The following is a 19,803-nucleotide window of genomic DNA, read 5'->3' as shown; positions in this document are numbered from 1 at the left end:
GCTCAAGTTTAAAGCCCCCCTGTCAAAGCTCCAGGTTTTTTCTGAACTACCTAGATGAGAGTTACCCTTACAGCACATCCTTCATTCCCGTAACTCTGTTCTCAGTCTCTATTAACACTCTGCAACCACACCCTCTACCCAGCAGTTTCCCCTTCTTCTGTTGTGTCACCCCCTCGCAATCCAATTCACTCCTCCATGTCACATGATTTCACTGACCCCAGTGCCTGTATGCCATATTGCTATCCTGTGCACCTGCTGCCTCTTCCTCCTGCACACCAAACTAGATGGTGCAGTGCCTAGTACACTGGACTCACATTTGAGAGGACAACTATTCAAAACCATGTCCAATGAACCAGATTTAAGTTTTCTGTGATTTCCCTGAACTGTTCCAGGGAAGTGCTGGGATTGTTCCTTTAAAAGAGCATGGCCAGTTTTCTTCTCTATCCCTAAAACAATCTGAGCTTGTGCTGTGTGTCTAACAACCTCATTGTCTACAGGATGGTAAACACTAATTTTCCATTTTCCCTCCCACATTTCCTATGCTGCACACTGTCTGCCTCCCTTCAAGCCATCAACAACCATTTCGCAACCCCCCTCCTACTCTCTCTCTGCCTCTTTTCTGCCTCTACCTATGCCAACAGACACATCTGTCTTCCAAATATGCAGCCCCAGTATTACAGCATTGTGTGTTCAACAAGCACAATGTAGCTGAATGTGTGTGTGTGTGTGTGTGTGTGTGTGTGTGTGTGTGTGTGTGTGTGTGTGTGGAGGGGTATGAACACTCACGTATCAACTATTCAACACTCCTCCAGAACTCTCATTACCATATTGATACAAACACAAGGTTTATGTGGTTACAGAATAATATCTGGTGGAAACAAGAATTGCTAGTAAGTTGTGAACTGACTCAATGTCATACCCTAAAGAGAACCAAGCTATTCTGAGTACAGACTCAAATAACATTTCCAAGCTAATCCTAAACACTACCAACAAAGAACAAAACTTGTAACTGTAGTAATAGTGGAGCAAGCTGGTAAGTATGCAGCCAAAGCTTAGTTGCACAACACTGGTGGTTCTAGGTTTGTCACAATATTTTAATGCCATATGGTAACTAGTGAGTCTGTTCAGAAGAATTGATGCTGGTGCATCTGGTTGTACTTGAGTGCATTATATTCTCATGAAAGTCTCCCACCTGTATTGCCTGGCAGGTATATGAAACAGGTGTGGACCTCACCATCGATGGTGTAAAATGTTATGTAAATAAGACTCTTTGGTAGTGATAGCATGCTCAGTTCACTATGAACAATTTTAGTGTGTTCAGGTGTTTCTGTTGAACATATGCTATTGGTAATAAAGTGTGCATTAACTGCATTTATTAGTATTCTGCTTCAGTCTGTGAGCATTTCCCACTGGAATCACTTCAGACGTATCCACCCACAATTCAAGCTTGTAACCTGCCATTTATGACCTTGTCATCAATAGGGCATTAAAACATAATTTTCCTTCCTTCCTCCATTATTACTCTCATTCATTTCTTTTTCTGTTCCTTAACTCATTGTATACAACTGCCTTAATGGAAAAGATCATCAAATAATTCATTGCTAATTTGTACAATTTCCTTTTCAGTGCATGAGTTTTACATGATTATAGCCTCATTATCATCAATTTTCAGGTGTACTTCCAAACTTTTCCTACTTAACTGCTCCATTTCATTTTGAAGCTTGAGACATGACAGGACTATCTCAGTGACCACGCTCATTTACTAAAACTAATAATATGTAATGAAATAGGCAAATGAAGAGAAGCATTTATGGTGGATCATCATGTAAATACATGTTCTGTTTAATTCACAACTGATTGGTGCAAACTGCACCTCACCCTGGCATTTGAATCAATAGATATTTGAATTTTAATTAAGTAAGCCCATCAGAAGTCACAGAAGTGCACAAAGGCTGTGTCTGACCATAGTAACATGGAGGCTACCAAGTGCCCAGTGAAAATGCATCCATGGCAGGGCAGGAGCAAAGCATTTTGACAGTTCTGGAGTCTTGGTGCAGCAATATTGCTGGAATAAACTAAATGCATGACACAGTTTTCAGATTCGGACACTCCTTAGCAAAAGGTGTTCGACTCATCTCATGCCCTGCAGGGTGGGAGAAGAAAAAGTAGTCCATTTAGAAAAATCATTGTGCAGGAGACAGCACAATTACAAAATTACTTCAAGCAGCATTACTGGAGAGTTGGCATATGAGGAACCAGTGTGTAGCATAATAATATCAAAATTATATACATCAGGAAAAGTGATATGTCGGATGTCGAAGTCAGCTAAAAGGATATAAATAGGGGTTGCGGGCCATTTTTCAAGGCAGAAAAAAATAGGTGTTGACTGAAGATACACTTTTAGCTGATGGCAGCTCCACCTCAGTGACATGGTAAGATTTTTGTAGTTAATTTGATGTTTGCAAAGTTGCAGTGTGATCAGTTGCATAGGAAGTAACTTTGAATGGTATTTTGAAGTTGTATTTTTGACTGTGACAATACCTACAATCTTAGACATTGGTAGTTCAGGTAAAGAAAATTTACATCACGTTATTGTGCCATCTCTCACCTTGTGATGGCAAGAAGGATGATGCATATTATCTTACTGTGAACTTCCCCAGTGTTGTGCTAAATAGTAGCAGATGAACTTTGGATCACGATTGTGAGTGTTAATTTATATTGTCTTGGAGAATATTGTGTCTCCCACTGCCAAACAGGTTCAGAACTACCCTGATGTCCATGATTCTCCACCTTCACCAGTGTGATTCATGATGAAATAGTTCGTGGTTGAATGGCCAGAGTCAGTGCCCAATGGGATTCTAATGATTCATTGTCCTGGCATTTCATTTACAAAGTCCCATACAGCATCAGCAATATTGTGATCTAGATAGGAATTGCCAAAGAAGAAAATTTAAGGGTGATTATTATCAATATGAGTTAGTGGCTACAGTATAGGCTCTGTGAGTTCTGGTGAGTGGTGACTGTGTCTTTGTGCATGTCCTGTTGCCGCTGTTCACCAAACTAATCTGAGGGCATAGGGCCTTGACAGTATTCAGTAGTTTATTTTTATCAGAACAATGTGTTTTTATTTGCTGTTGAACATGTCTTTTTTCTGAGTTGTTTTTGTAAATGTAAAGAGTAATTATAACACAACAGTTGGAGCTCAGCATCAGAATGACTGCACTAGATAAGGGCAGGTGAGTTTTGCCAGATGGAGGATGTGCAGAATGACTACAAGTGGCCAGAATCAGTATATAGACCTCTGTATGCACTCACATGTGCATCCCTGTTATTACAGAGTTCTCTGCTGCAGACAGTTCATTCCAAAATACATTGCAAACTTGTTTTTGTCATATAAGTCCTATTAATTTGAAATCAAAGCACTAATTATTGGTGGGTATGGAGATTTGAAGTTCCAAAATTATCTGCAGTAGATCCAAACAGTACAATGACAGCAGGAAAGCAAATAAACTTCAGGTATGTTCTGTTAACAGATATTCATTACTTTTCTTCCTTGTTTGGGATCTGAAAATTTCCTGTAGGACAACTAATAATACTGTTGGTGACATGGAAACACTTTACCTGACTCCTCTTTCAATTCACAATTTCTTACCATCTTGCTGAAGGCTAATTGAAGTTGTAGCATTGATGTATCTTTTCTTCAGTACACCAATATAATTATAATGAATGCCTTGTTTCTAATGGCTATTAGTATAAATTTGGCCTTACTTAAAAGATTCCACAAAAGCCATAAATCCCATACAAAGTGGCTATATATATTCTTAAGTCCTGAGGCGTCATCTAAGGAACAAAGTCCCATGGCAATGTTGGCACCTTGCAATGGAACCACAAGTAAGGACAGTCACTGCCTGATCCACCAATGAACAAGAAATGTTGGTGTAGATATGCCCTCAAGAGACTCCATATACCACTGCTGCCGGCAGGGTATTCCCCATCAGAGTTTAGTTCACTCTGAAATCATCATTTATGATGACAGCATCATCTTACTTCACTTCAGATCCAGCAACATGAGACATGTTAGAAGTCAGAAATGTATAGAAATTTATATTCAATTATACATTGAGAGGCGAATATCATTCTGTACTGTATAAAGTGATAAGTTATCAGAAAAATGCTCATATTGGAACACAAAAGTGGTGAATATACTCCTGTTTAAATGACTGAGACAGAAAACAGGGGTACCAGCAGTCTCGTTCTGCTTTCAAAATTTTTAACAAAAATTTTGCCATGCAGATATATTCTCACTCTTTTTAACATGCGACTCACCTCTCACTCCTACGAGCTCACCAAACTGTAACTTGTTCACACACACTAGTTCATTGCTGTAAGATGCTCCTACCCACCCCCTCCTACTTGCCCATTCTCACTCACTCATTCAGTCCAACTAATTTTCATTATCTCGTTGCATCTCTCTAACTGTCACTATCTCCTGGCTCACAGCCACAGTCTCTTTCATTCTGTCCTGCTATTACTGTTTCCTCTCAAGTCACTGTCGCCTACTGCTCACTCTTACTGCTACTGTCTCATTCATTCATACCCTCTGATGCTTCCTCTTCTCACTGTCACTATCTTTCTCTTCCTCATTTTCATTTTCATAGACTCTGTTCTCAATTTCACTGCTCTAACCCACTTCCATTTTCTCCTTTTCTTTATTCCTCTCCTACTAGCACTGTCTCCCTCACTCTTTTCCTGGTGCTGTCAACTATGCCACAGTGTCCCTCACTTTCTCTCACACTGCCAATTGTCTGCTCCACACTTTCTATATCACAACAACTGTCCCCTATCTTCCACTATTTATTACATTTACTTCTCCTTCCGGCTACCACCTGTAAAAGGATACCCTCCTCTAACATTAATTTCCTCAACAGAAGTAGACAATACCAAAAATAATTACAACTTGTTAAACAGGTTAACATTATCTCAGCTGTTTCTCCAAATGAATTTCATATGATTTTGTACATGATGTGGTATATTTCATAAATTGAAATTACTTTATTTTCATTGTTACAATCGATATGTACTAGCTCTGTATGTACAGTTAAAATTACTTCTTTTTTTAGAAATATTTGAAATTACAAAATATCAGGCACAGTCAAAATTTCTATTATTAATTACACAATCTGACACTAATTATTAAATTTATTTTTGGATTCATTTATAAAATAATGATATAAATTGGTGGAGATTCACTTGTCAAGAAAATTTGTAAACTCCTTGGAATATTGTTAGTACTGCAGAATGGATTAGTAGTGGGCATTCTTCTGTTGTGACCAGATGTGTTTTTATTTTTGACAATAACAATGTAATTTTCAGTTTTGTTGAAGTGGAAATTGTAAAGACATTGTCATTTAGGAAGAATAAAAATTATGGAAGCAGAAATTGCTGCTCAGGCAATACTTCATCATTTACGTCAATTGCAACCATGATAACCTACAATCTCAAAAATTTCAGCTTCAAGAATCAGCCCCTAGACATGAAGAACAGGAGCCAACTATGAGAAAATAAGATAAGTAAAACCTTTATTGTAAATCTTACTTCTCTTGAGGTGTATTAAAAGAGTTAATTATGAAGTCTGTGACAATCAACAAATGATGTGAGGGAGGGGTAGATAATTCACTGTCTCCTCTCTCAGCATAAAAAAAGTGCTAATATGTTTGTTGTGACTCGCCGATCATTCAAAGTGCCGCTGTGCAATTACGCACGTCCCCTATGTGCGGCGCTGTCTGCCAGCCATGCAGCAGCTGCGCCACCTAAGCGGCCAGCCGTGCAGCGGCCGCTAGACTGAGACTCAGTGCTTATTCGAGCGCTAACGTGTTCACATGTCAACTTACTCTGTGACTTATATGTGTTGATGTGTCGTTTCTAAATATATGTGTTAAACTTGAAGTTCTAACAATTGGCGACGAGGTAGTGGATTTTTCCTTTTCACCGTTGACTCACAGGGTTCCATGGCTACTGTCGAGCAACTCTTGCAAAATCTCCTTGCACAGCAAATGCTTCTAACAGCAGCGATTCGCGATTTCCTCGCAGCGTCAAATGCGGGGCGTTTCTCGTTGTTGGCTGTACCTCCTTTTCCTCCTTACGACGAGATGGCGGAAGACTGGTCTGATTATGAAAAACATCTTCGACAGCACTTCTTGGCATTTCATGTCACGGACGAACAACCATGTAAATCTCTGTTCCTTTCCTGGATTTCACCTCAAATGTATCGGTTGTTGTCGCAATTGGCTCCTTTGAAGGATCCTGCGTCTTTGTCCTTTGCTGAAATGTGCTCACTTCTGTCTGTCTATTTTCAAAAGCAAACGCATGTGGTAGCCTCTCGTGTTGCCTTTTATCGTTGTCAAAACCAACCAAATCAATCCTATCGAGCTTGGGCTGCTGAACTTCACGGCTTCAGTCGAAAGTGTCAGTTTGTTACTGACGTTCACAAAGAATCCTATGCCGATTCCATGGTACGGGATGCTATTATCCGGTCGGCACCCGACAAAGAAGTTCGACAACGTGCCCTTCAGTTGGCGAATCCGACTCTAGATGAAGTTCTCTCCATTGCGCAGTCTTTTGAAATTTCTCGCGCCGCTGGGGCGCAAATAGAAGCGTGGGTTGATGTCAGGGAAATACAACCTCTGTGCGCTGTTGACGACGTGTGCAGTGCGTCCCCGCCGGCCGACGTGGCCGCTGTGTGCTCCCACGTGCAGCCTCGGCCTAGCCGTAAACAACCCACTAAGAAACTGCAGCAAAATCCCCGACAACTTCATGTCCGCGGTGTTTTTACGAAACATTCACGCGAGGATTGTCCCCAACGTTGGGCTGTGTGTCACAATTGCAAAAAGAAAGGTCATGTGTCTTCCGTTTGTAAATCCAATCGCATACATGATGTTCATGAACATGACGCTGATTCTGATTCTGTGTTGTCTGTCAATTGCACTTCTTCCCTTTCAGGGAAGTTATTCATCACTGTCCAAATCCTTGGTCGAGATGTTCGCATGCAAGTGGATACCGGTTCTGCTGCCACTATAATTAATTCTCAGACGTATCTTCAGCTGGGTTCTCCACTCCTGTCCCCTGTCACTCAGCAATTACGGACGTACAATAAACAGAAGATTTCTCTCTTGGGACAGTTTAATGCTGAGGTATCTTACAAATCCGTCGTTCGCACTGTTCCCATATTTGTGGTCGACCAGAGCAAAGAAGAAAATCTTTTTGGTTTCGATGCCTTTCGCGTTTTTGGGTTCTCCATAGATGACTCTGTCAATATTGTCTCTGACGCTATTCCTTATGCTCAACTGGATTCCTTGTCGACGACATTTTCGTCCCTTTTTTCTCCCTGGTTAGGCCGTGCAAACGACTTTGAAGCTCATACCACGCTCAAACCCACTGCTCGGCCTAAGTTTTTTCGGGCTCGGCCCATTCCTGTGGCCCTTCGTGATCGGGTAAAACGGGAGTTGGATCGTCTCACTACTTCAGGGGTCTTGCTTCCTGTCACTTCCAGTGAGTGGTCCTCTCCTGTCGTTGTAGTTGCTAATCCCAATGGTGATATTCGTCTCTGTGGTGATTTCAAAGCCACTGTAAATGCTCAATGCCTCATCGCTACTTACCCTATGCCCCGTCCTGAAGAACTGTTCACTAAACTCGCTGGAGGACAGTATTTTTCTAAAACTGACCTGTCAGAAGCTTATCATCAACTTCCTCTCGACGCTGCTTCCCAGCAGTTTGTGGTCCTTAACACGCCTTTCAGCCTCTATCAATACCAATGCTTGCCATTCGGGGTTGCTAGCGCCCCTGCTCTCTTTCAGCGATTCTTGGAACAATTATTGCTCCCTGTCCCTGGGTGTATCAATTACATGGACGACATTGTTGTCACTGACTCCACCACTGAAGAACATCTTCAAAATCTCCACACACTTTTTAATGTCTTACAGACTGCTGGTCTTAAGTGTAATCTTCAGAAATCACAATTTTTTCAGGCCTCTATAACGTACTTGGGGTTTCAACTCTCTCGGGATGGTATTCGTCCGCTTCAACAAACTGTCACTGCGATCGATGCCCTTCCTCGCCCTACATCTGTTAAGTAACTGCAGGCCTTCTTGGGGAAAATAGCTTACTATCACAAGTTTTTACTGTCTGCGGCGTTGGTGGCTCAGTCGTTGCATCGCCTGTTGCATAAAAGCGTGCCTTTTCACTGGTCCACGTCATGTGACGTGGCTTTCCAGAAATTAAAGACTATGCTGAAACAGGCCCCATGCCTGGCTACTTATTGACCTGACCAACATCTTGTTCTTGCCACAGATGCCTCTCAATATGGAGTTGGGACAGTCCTTGCGCACCATTTTTCTGACGGTTCGGAACAACCCATTGCTTATGCCTCCAAAACGCTCACGGATGCCCAACAAAAGTATTCTCAAATTGAGAAAGAAGCTTTGGCCATCATTTATGCTCTTCATAAGTTTGGTGTTTTTCTCAATAGCTCAAAATTTCATCTTGTTACGGATCACAAACCACTTGTTTCCTTGTTTCATCCATCAACGTCACTTCCCAACAAGGCTGCACACTGCCTCCAGCGTTGGGCTCTTTACTTGTCCTGTTTCAATTATGAGATTAATTTCCGGCCAACGGCTCAACATGCGAATGCTGATGCTTTGTCTCGCCTTCCCATGGGTCCTGATCAGGCATTCAATAGGGACGAACTTTTGTGTTTCCACCTGGATGTTGCCAAGCAGCGGGTTGTGGACGGGTTCCCTATCACTGGGGACAGGCTGGCGGCTGCTACGGGTTCTGACCCTACCCTCTCCCGGGTTTTACGCTGCATTCAGAAGGGTTGGCCAGATCGCCCGTCCGCTAAGACTTCTGATCCGTTGCGGAACTACTACACTTTGCGCTACCGCCTCACGGCTAGGGATGGTGTTATCCTCCTCTCCACTGACAATGCTTCGCCGCGTGTTGTGGTCCCTGCGTCTTTGCGTGCTTCGGTCTTGTGCCTCCTTCACCAGGGGCACTGGGGTGTGTCTCGCACAAATTCTCTGGCGCGCCGTCATGTGTACTGGCCTGGCATCGACTCTGAAATAGCACACATGGTCGCTGCCTGCGGCCCTTGTGCGTCACAGGCCGCTGCCCTGAAGTCATTTTTGTCACCGTGGCCTTCGCCTGAGAAGCCCTGGGAGCGCATTCATGCTGATTTTGCAGGACCCTTTTTAGGTACGTATTGGCTCCTCGTAATTGACACGTACTCTAACTTTCCTTTCATTGTCCGTTGCACGTCACCTACCACCGCAGCAACCACCAGTGCTCTCGCCCACATTTTTTCTTTGGAAGGCCTCCCCTCTACTCTTGTTACTGATAATGGTCCGCAATTTGCCTTTTCCGACTTTGCGGATTTTTGTGCTCGTCACGGCGTTACGCATGTCACGGCCCCACCGTTCCATCCACAATCCAACAGTGAGGCTGAACGACTGGTCCACACATTTAAGGCTCAGATGCGGAAACTTCTGACTTCTTCTGCTGCTGATGATGCGCTTCTCCAGTTCCTGGCGTCTTACCGTTTCACCCCCATGGGCGATCACAGCCCCGCTGAGCTCTTACATGGCCGACAGCCCCGCACGCTACTTCATCTTCTGCGGCCTCCCACCTCACGGCCGCGGGTGCCTTCACTTGGCCGGTTCACCGTCGACGACCTCATCTGGGTACGGGGATATGGCAGGCGGCCAAAATGGAGCCTGGGCCGCATCTTAAGACACCGTGGCAGACGCCTGTATGAAATCCAGATGGACACGGGTGTTGCAGTGCGTCATTCGGACCAGCTTCAGCCTCGGGTGCCAGCAACGCCTGTTCAGAATGCCGCCACACCACCTTTGGCTCTACCTGATGCTCGGGATCTTGGCATCTCTCAATACTCACAACGCAGCCCTCTCACTGTCATTGCGATGCCAGCACCAGAATGGACGCCACCAGGAGACGTGCCAATGCAGGAAACGGAGGACCATCCTCTGTCAGAGTACATCTACTCACCTCCTCCTCCAACAGATGCTGACACATCGCCCATGTCTCCTGTCATATCAACTGGACTTGCCGCAATGGGCAGATTAGTGCATGGGGCCCCAGCAGATTCGACCCCTATGTCTCCTGTCATCTCGACCCGTTATCATCGGGGACACTTCCGTCCGTACGGGAAGCCTCCTCCTCGAGACTTTACGGCGAGTCAAACAATGCCTATGGACATTAGCCATCTCCAGGCCAACTCCATCAAGACCAGTGCAACAATTTCAAAGGGGGGTATAGTGTTGTGACTCGCCGATCATTCAAAGTGCCGCCACCCAATTACGCATGTCCCCTACATGTGGCGCTGTCTGCCAGCCATGCAGCAGCTGTGCCACCTAAGCGGCCAGCCGAGCAGCGGCCGCTAGACTGAGACTCAGTGCTTATTCAAGGGCTAACGTGTTCACATGTCAACTTACTCTGTGACTTATATGTGTTGATGTGTCGTTCCTAAATATATGTGTTAAACTTGAAGTTCTAACAATGTTCACATGCCAGAGTTTTTGGGAAAATTTTAAAGGTGCTGAGAAAGGTAGAATGAAGCAGCTGGCACCCCACTTTTCAGTTAGCATCTTGTAAGCAAACAGGAACATATTCACATATTCTATGCTCCAATAGGAGCAATTTTCTGCTAGTTCCTTTCTTTTCCGAGCTGTAGCAGGGCATGTAACCCATTTGAAAAGAAATGTATTGGTAAGTAAAATGTAGATAGTGTACTTAAATAAACTTGAAATAACACAAAACTAATTTTACACCTGAAACCTGATTTTATGTCCAAAAAAAAAAAATAAATAAATAAATAAATAAATAAATAAATAAATAAAAATAAAAATAAAAAAATGTGCATGTTCATTTGTACTACAACACTTGGTTCCCAGATGATAACAGACACACTTTACAGCATATTTCTCTGTGCTGCATCACTTTATAAACTATGTTTTCACCTCACACAGGATTTTACATGTACAAGTTGCATAACTTTGAATCTTTGTATCTTGGAAATAAATAAAAATATAAAGAAAAATTTCAGGCTTGTTGGGGATCAGGATCTTAAGAATATATCATAAATATTTCAACCATTTTCTGTGCATACCTGTCTTGGAATTGGCAGCTCAGTTTTGGTACCAATACCCAAAAACTAAGTTTCTGAGGCGTTTCTCAATAGCAAATATTTTTGAGCACAGAAAGATGGCATCTCTAGATAAATGTCTAGAGATTGTATCATTAAAATTTGAGCAAATTGCTGCTGTTAGTTATTTAGATATCTGCTGTTAGTGGCGAAAAAATTATGAAAAATGCTTTTTGCAGGTTTTCTCATAAACCACACATGAATTAAATGGTGCCTTCATAGTCCCCTTAATATTCACTGTAGACCTCATCTAATAAAAAAAAAAAACAAAAAAAAAAAAAAAACCATTTGCTCCATTTCTCTAAGCTGGAGGAAGTGTATAATATTCAAACTTTGACCCTGCACTGCAGGATGGTTACAGTAAGATGGTTCTTCCGTCGGGTATTCAAATGGTCCCTAGCCCAAGGGCTATCCAAAACACATTCTATCACCAACAGAACCTGAGGTGTGGGTCCCAGAAGAACAGTATTTTCGAATGCTTACTGACAGTGTACATCAAGAATAATAAATACATAGATATTCCTGTGGACATGGATTTTTTCCAAGTTAAGTATTTTATATCATTCAAACTTTAATAAAGTGATCTAATATTTTGTGTGTTGTAGTATCCACTTGTCCTCTTCTTAAGTAAGTGTAGGCTTATTAGAACTTGCTACAGTGCTGTCGTGAATCTCTCGAGTGTTTTTACATCCAGCACTATGATAACAAGAAAGATGGTTGTTGTTGTTGTACTCCAATGCATTGCCTCCTGGTGAATGTTTTGAATTCCGTTAATCACAGCATCCAACATAGTACTATGGCAGTATATTTTTGTGTCTATCATAAAGTGTTTAACCGTGTCTGAGCCACCATGAGAAACATCTGTAAATGAAGTTGTTCAGTTTCAGGCACAGGAGATTAAATGACTGCTGCTCGCTGTCCGACAGGTAACGACCTTACTGTCACAAGGAGCTCCATAAATGGTTGCTGCTCCCATGTTTTGCCACTTTCATAGAAAAGAAGAGGATAGATCCAAATATTGTGCACAACTGGAAGCCCACTTCACAACACACAGCATAACAGGTATGGCACACATTGCTTTCTTTTTATCAATGGTTGGAGCTGACGTGTACAGACTGTGTCTCAGATCATGCCCCAACTCTCATCTGGAAGATATTGCTTTTGAGGAACTCATTTGCAAACCTGACAAACATTATGAATCACAGATTAGTGTCACTGTAGCAAGATTTCAGTTCTTTCATCTTTTATCTGAAGTAGTACTCTGAACAGTCATTAAAACAGTGGATTGCTGAACTCAAAGAGCTAACATAATATTGCAGTATTCTAATGGACAAAGCTACAGTGATGTTATGTTACATGATGCAATCATGTATAATATACCAGATGCACACATTTGTGCTGCAACTCTAAAACTGCTGCCAGCCATGGTGGCCGAGCAGTTCTAGGCGCTTCAGTCCGGAACCACGTGACTGCTATGGTCACAGGTTCGAATCCTGCCTCGGGCATGGATGGTTGTGATGTCCTTAGATTAGTTAGATTTAAGTAGTTCTAAGTTCTAGGGGACTGATGACCTCAGATGTTAAGTCCCATAGTGCTCAGAGCCCATTTCTAAAACTGCCAGATCTGTACCTCAAAACAGTTTTGTCTATTGAAGAGTCTTGAAGATTGCGGACACAACTCAAGTCAATTTTGAGATTCCATCTATTTCTCCTGTTGGTAGTGTGCAAGGCACTCAGTCTCAAGTTCATGCTAATGTAAAAAGTGAATAGAAACAGGGCTCAGATTAACAAAGGTAAAATTTTCAGTCATGTGGTACATGAGGTGTACATCAGAATAATGTTTGGCCTTAGTGTTTCTCAAATTTTGATGGAATAGCTTGTCCTTGTCATGATGCAAAGTGTTTCCAGTGTGGTAAGCAAGGTCACATCCAAACTACCTGTTACAAGGCATCCAGTGTTGGCACCACTTGCGAGCGAGGCTACAGCATGGCTTCCAGGAAGTGAATGTTGTGTCAGCACTGCCATTATCACCAACACCATGGATGGCTTGCATTTTTGCATCATGGAAATGTTCTGCTGTAATTCACAGACAGAAGAACAAGCTCTTTGTGCAATTAAGAGTGCCTCAAAAGACAATAAAATTGCAGTTACACAGGTGCCTCTATTTCCCTAATCAATAGAAACACCTATGAAATGATCAGTAGCCCACAGCTACAGCAGCTTTCAAGAGTGTTTCATTTCATGTACTATATTCTAGAGCAGGGTTTCCCAACTGTTTCAGCTCGCGGACCCCTTCTTCAGTCGAAAATCCATGGCGGACCCCTAGTCAGACAAGAGCACAGTAACTTTAAATTTCAGAGCGAAACTCATGGAAACTGAAAGCTTCTTAATGCAAGTGCCATGTTCCCAATGACCCCTCCACCATGCCCCCTCCCCCCCCCCCCCCCCCACCCAGGAAGTATCAATAGTCTTTGGTTTAGAAATAAGAACAACTTGAAATCAACGATCCAACTTGAATTCCCACTGTATCCAGACACTTACTAGTGGATTTACTCCCTTTGTTCAACACACTATAGCCTGATTAAAATTACTTGGTAATTGACATTTCACACATTGCAGCTGCCTTCCTCCAAGAGCAATGAACGTGACGTCCAAACTTCGCTGATGACAAGCTGCCACTTGTGGTCTGTCCACTTCCACTGTTTGGCTACTGTTGTGTAAGGAGCATGCATATTTCGTAATTTTTGTGTGTGTGTGTGGGGGGGGGGGGGGGGAGGGGGGGGTTTGTCAAATGAAAAATGTTCAAATATATGTAAAGTCTATGGGACTTAACTGCTGAGCTCAGCAGTCCCTAATCTTGCACACTATTAACCTAAGTTTAACTTCCGCTAAGGACAAAAAACACACACACACACACACACACACACACACACACACACACACACACACGAGGGAGGACTCGAACCTCCGGCGGCACGCAATCCTCGATGACATGGCACCCTAGACTGCGCGGCCATTCCGCGTGGCTGTGAAGAAAAGAGGCAGACCCATGATTTGGGATGCAAACACATCACAAAAGAAAAGAGGCCAAGGAATTGCCTTTAAAGGACTATCGTTAAATCTTTTGTGCACTATGTGGGAATACATTCACCCAGTTTACATGTGTTTCCAAAACCGGATTTTGTAAGCTGATGTCCCAGTTCCATGTTTGGTTGGTCAGGTAAACACTTCAAAATCGATTATGGAACTCTGCTTTTATAAAGCCGTTTTCCAGTTTCAGAATCGATTTTCGTGCCCATGTAAACAACTCAGAAAGTCTAGTTATTTTTACGTCTTTGCGTATCTACTGAACAGCAGCTGTCATTCCATAGCCAGCAGCCAGTAGGCAGCGTTGCAACAGTGTACTGTCAGTTGGTAGCTGGTAGCTGGCAACTGGCAGGTGGCGTGGCAACAGTTTAGCCACAGCTGACAACTTCAACTACTACTTGGACACTATATCGTGGCAGTCAGCCTCAACTGTAAACAAATTAGGAAAACAGACTCTCTTATTTCTATATAAGTAGATAAACCATTTCACAGAACGTAAGACTTTTTTTCTCAAAGGAAACAATTCTGGCAGAAGAGGTTTACCTTTTACAAGGTGGCATGTGGAACGTCCTCATTTGTTTACGATTGCAGCCAGTTGCTACAATATAGTGTCAGAGTAATAGCAAGTCATTGTAATCGAAGTATAGGCAGGCCATATTTTTAACTGAGAGGACAGAATATGTTATAAAGAAAAGAAATTAGCATTAGAGATCATTTTAATTTTCTTAACAAAAGTATCAATGCCAACAGAATTCAATGAATAATTATTTTGTAAATGATAGAAGACAGAAACAAAATTCCTACAGAGTTATAGTTTAGGTACATTCACTGAGCATCTATGAAGAAAAATGCTTTCTTCTTTACTATAGATGAGTCTATAGAAATAATAATAGAATCCTAATGTGATGGTTGAGGGTGCTTCTGCTGACACAATTTTGAAAAGTTTCAGTTCTTGACAACTGGAGACGGATGTCTGGTTCTGCATCTAGACAGCTTCGGTACTTAGTTTTGTGGGCAGCATAGATCGAGAATCCAGATTCACACATGTATGTTGTGGCAAACAGAAGTAGTACACGTTTTGCCTTTTCAACAAGGGGGTAGTATTTCTTGTTATCCAAACTGATCCAAAAGTGTGAGTAACCGTCAATGTTAAAACTTTATTTCAAGGTAGGGTCTGCCGCAATTGCTATTAACAACTCATATTCATTTGATGATAGAATTTTTGGCTTTTTGGGTACAGTGAATGGGTTGACCACCCATACGTATTTCTGCAGCTTCTCATCTTCAGCTGTTGGGAAATAATGCTCCAACAATGACATCAAGCTTCGGAGATGTTCCATTATTTGAAGAAACAAATTCTTCCCAAGCACCAATGTTTGTGTTTCAAAAACCCCTTGAGAAGAGGAAAACACTCAACCTCCCTCTCCTCGACATTCTCTGCCCAAAAATTGATTTTCCTCTTGAATGCTCGAACTTTGTCGATAGCAGTGACCTTTGTTTCACTTTGCCCTTTGAGTGAAACATTCATTTCATTCATTTTGGAGAAAATATCTGACAAGTAGGCAAGTATACACTGCCAATTTTCGTCATTAATAAGGTCTGCTAATTTGGTGTTATGCTCCAAAAGGAAAGCTAAGACATCAATCTTCATTTGTACAACCGAGAGTGTGCATTCCCACTTGAGAGCCACCTCACTTCTCTGTGGAGAAGGAGGGAACGATGAAGGCTTCCCACATCTTCACACAGTATTGTGAAAAGTCTTGACTTCAATGGTGTTGATATTATTTAGTTAATGATTTGAATGGATTCATCTAAAACTTTCTTGGGCGAAACAGGCATTTGTTTCGTAGCTAAAGCATATCTGTGGAGAGCACAATGACTACTGCTGCAATTCTTGGCGTTTTCTTTTATTTTCATTATTGCTCTGACTGTAGGACCCATCATAGCTTTTGCACCATCTGTGCACACATCTATGCAATTAGACCATGAAACTTTGTTACTCCTTAAAAAATCATCCACCTGTTGTGTTGGTAGGTGGTGGTTTGCACAATAAGAGGTCCTCCTCAAAACATCCAGGATATTCATAACGGACAAAAGCCAATAAAATCGCTAATCCAGCATCAATGGATTCATCTATCTGCAGAGAAAATTAATTGTGCTGGATGCAAGAAGCAAGAGTGTCTTTCACATCATTTGACATGTCAACAATGTGTCTCTTGACAGTATTGTTTGATAATGGCACCGAATATACAAGCTTTACTGCCTTTTTGTCTAGCATGCAAGAAACAATATCATTAACACATGGCTTTATGAGATTTTCTGCAATGGTATGAGCTTTGCATGTTTTTGCCACTCGATAACTAACCAAGAAAGAAGCTTTTAATGAATTTTCATAAATTGCTTTTGCATGAGTTTTCATGCAATGCTGAGAAGCAGCTAGTTCAGCACTCTTCCTTTTGAAAAAATCGATGTCTTTAGCCTGGAAATCCGGGTGAGTACCTTCAAAATGACAGTGCAATTTAACTGGAAGCATTGAACAGTTCGGAAGGACTCACGCACAAATTACACACTGAGTTTTACCCTCCTTTGTCTCCATAAAGCACATTTCTAAATAGCTTTCATTTTACTTACGCTTCTTGGTTATTCCACTTCCACAGGATATTGCAACCAATAGAGTACTTGCAGCATTTTCACATACTAAATCCGTCTATGAGGCTTCTTGTGATTGTTCTTCCTTTGGTCGTCCTCCCTCCTCATTCATTTCAACTGGAAACTTCCCTTGTTGTGAAGGCGATGGAGAAACTGCACCCTTCTTCAATGATCCTGACTTCAGCCACCCATCCATGTTAGAAGTAATAAACTGGTCAAAAATCGACTTATGAAATAGGTAGTGCACTGACAAAGCAATTTTAATATTTAATGATGCCCGAGGCCGCACATGTGCCAGCGAGCACTGTGATTAGTCGACAAAGCTCCCTCCACGCATGCATAAAAGGTTTCAGCGCATCTATTGCCATGAGCCAGCGTATTGTTGCGAAACATTTGATCAGAGGAGTCACATTCACCGGCACTAAACTGTGTATGCGTTCTCACTTAGGAACTGCAAAGGCTGCTTGGGGAAATGACCTGAAGTAAAAGTACACATGTTTTTCACATGGAAAAAAAAGTGATGAATTTGATTTTCACATTTTTATTCAATAATTTTACTCATTATTTTGCACGATTTGGTGAAAAGTGGCCGCGGACCCCCTAGAAAGAGCCGGCGGATGCCTAAGGGGTCTGCAGACCACACGTTGGGAAGCCCTGTTCTAGAGACAGTGCAAACATTTTTAGTTTAGACTTGTTTGATTTGTTTTATCTGTACTTAGAAGATGATACATTACAGATCAGTGTTTCATTGCCTTATACTAATATTTCTGACTTGTGCAACAAGTACAGTGAACTTTTACAAGAAGGTTCATTAGGGGCTAGAGATTTTGAAGTGCTCATTACTATTGAAGATAATAGGGAATCACAGTTTTTACAAGCAGAGCCTGTGCTCCATGCAGCAGGTCTGCAGGTCGCTCAGGAACTGCAGCGATGAAAAGACAGTGAGGTGATACAATCTCTTTCGGCAAGTCAATGGGCATCCCCCTTGGTCATTCTCAAAAAGCCATCAGTAGGTTTATGTCCTTGTGCCGACTTTAAAGCAACTGTAAACCCACAGTCTGTAATGGATTCATTTTCTCTTCCATGACCAGGGGAACTGATGGAAACATTGGGACAGGGCATATTATTTTCCAAGATTGATTTATGTGAGGCATACTTACAGTTACTATTGGACAAGCAGCCCAAGCAATGTTTTGTGATCAACATTTACCTGGGATTGTTCCAGTTTCAAAGACTACCATTCAGCATTGCTTCCACTCCTGCTAGTTTTCAACAGTTCCTGAGAGAATTGACAGCCAGAATCCATTCACATACAAACTATCCAGATGATGTTATTGCCATGGGTCATATTGCTGCTGAACATTTGGCAAGATTAAAATGTTTGATTAAATTACTTACTGCTGCTGGCTTAAAGTGTAACAAAGAAAAATGATCCTTCTTCCACGAAGAACTTCAGTACTTAGGACACATAATAAATGCACAGAAAATCCACCCTGCTTATTTACACTTGTCTGGGGTTTAAGATTTGTTGGTGTCACATGAGATCAAAGAGCTACAGGCTGTCAGGGGGATGCTCACATATTAGATTAAGTTTATACAAATGCTGCACAAACTGCTGCCTCACTGAACTGGCTATGCTAGAAAGGTGTTCGTTTGTGTGGTCCGAAAAATGTCAGGACACGTTTCAGCAGTTAAAGGACACTGTTAAGTTGTCATTGTGTGATTCATTTTGATCCAGCTAAGCTTTTTTTTTTTTTTTTTTAGCTGTGAATGTGTCTTCTTACAGGATTTGAGCTGTGCTCTCCCATGGAATTGGTTCATCTGATCAACCTATTGCTTTTGCTGTAAACACTCTTAACAAAGTGCAATGCAATTATGGTCAATTTGGAAAAGAGATGCTTGATATTATCTATGGTATTACCAAGCTCTACCAATATTTGTATAATCAGAAGTTCTATTTAATTACAGATAATCAGCCCTTAATGACTTTCTTCAGTCCTTCCAAACCTCGCCCATCACAGACTGCCCAAAAATTTCAGTGTTGAGCTGTGTTGCTGCCTAATTATCAAGACAAGTTGTTGTACAGGCCCACTGCAAAATATCTGAATGCTGTCTTGTTGTCTCACTTAGCGATTAGTACTGACAAAGTGTCTGATTCACCTGAGGAATCATGCTATGAAATCAATATACCCAGAATTTTTCTTTTGTCATTTGGCATATTGCAGGAACAACTGCTTGGGACACAGCTCTTCAGGTCATTTTGTAATACATAAGCCGTGGGTGGCCACATAGCTTGAAGGAAATTCCTCACCCAATGGTGCATTGCTACTTTTTGTACAGCCTCACACTGACTGTATGATCAGGTGTTATGCTGCTGCATACACAGAATGACAACATGTGTGTAGTGACTCCTCAGTCTACATCTACATCTACATCCATACTCCGCAAGTCACCTGACGGTGTGTGGTGGAGGGTACCTTGAGTACCTCTGTCAGTTCTTCCTTCTATTCCAGTCTCGTATTGTTCGTGGAAAGAAAGATTGTTGGTATGCCTCTATGTGGGCTCTAATCTCTCTGATTTTGTCCTCATGGTCTCTTCATGAGAGTAGGAGGGAGCTATATACTGCTTGACTCCTCGGTGAAGGTATGTTCTTGAAACTTCAACAAAAGCCTGTACCGAGCTACTGAGCGTCTCTCTTGCAGAGTCTTCCACTGGAGTTTATCTATCATCTCCATAATGCTTTCGCGATTACTAAATGATCCTGTAACGAAGCACGCTACTCTCCATTGGATCTTCTTTATCTCTTCTATCAATCCCATCTGGTACAGATCCCACACCAGTGAGCAGTAT

Source organism: Schistocerca serialis, chromosome 3 (assembly GCF_023864345.2).
Source record: "Schistocerca serialis cubense isolate TAMUIC-IGC-003099 chromosome 3, iqSchSeri2.2, whole genome shotgun sequence".
NCBI classification, from domain to species: Eukaryota; Metazoa; Arthropoda; class Insecta; order Orthoptera; family Acrididae; genus Schistocerca; species Schistocerca serialis.
The sequence above is the reverse complement of the archived record's forward strand: the minus strand, read 5'-3'. Positions refer to the sequence as shown.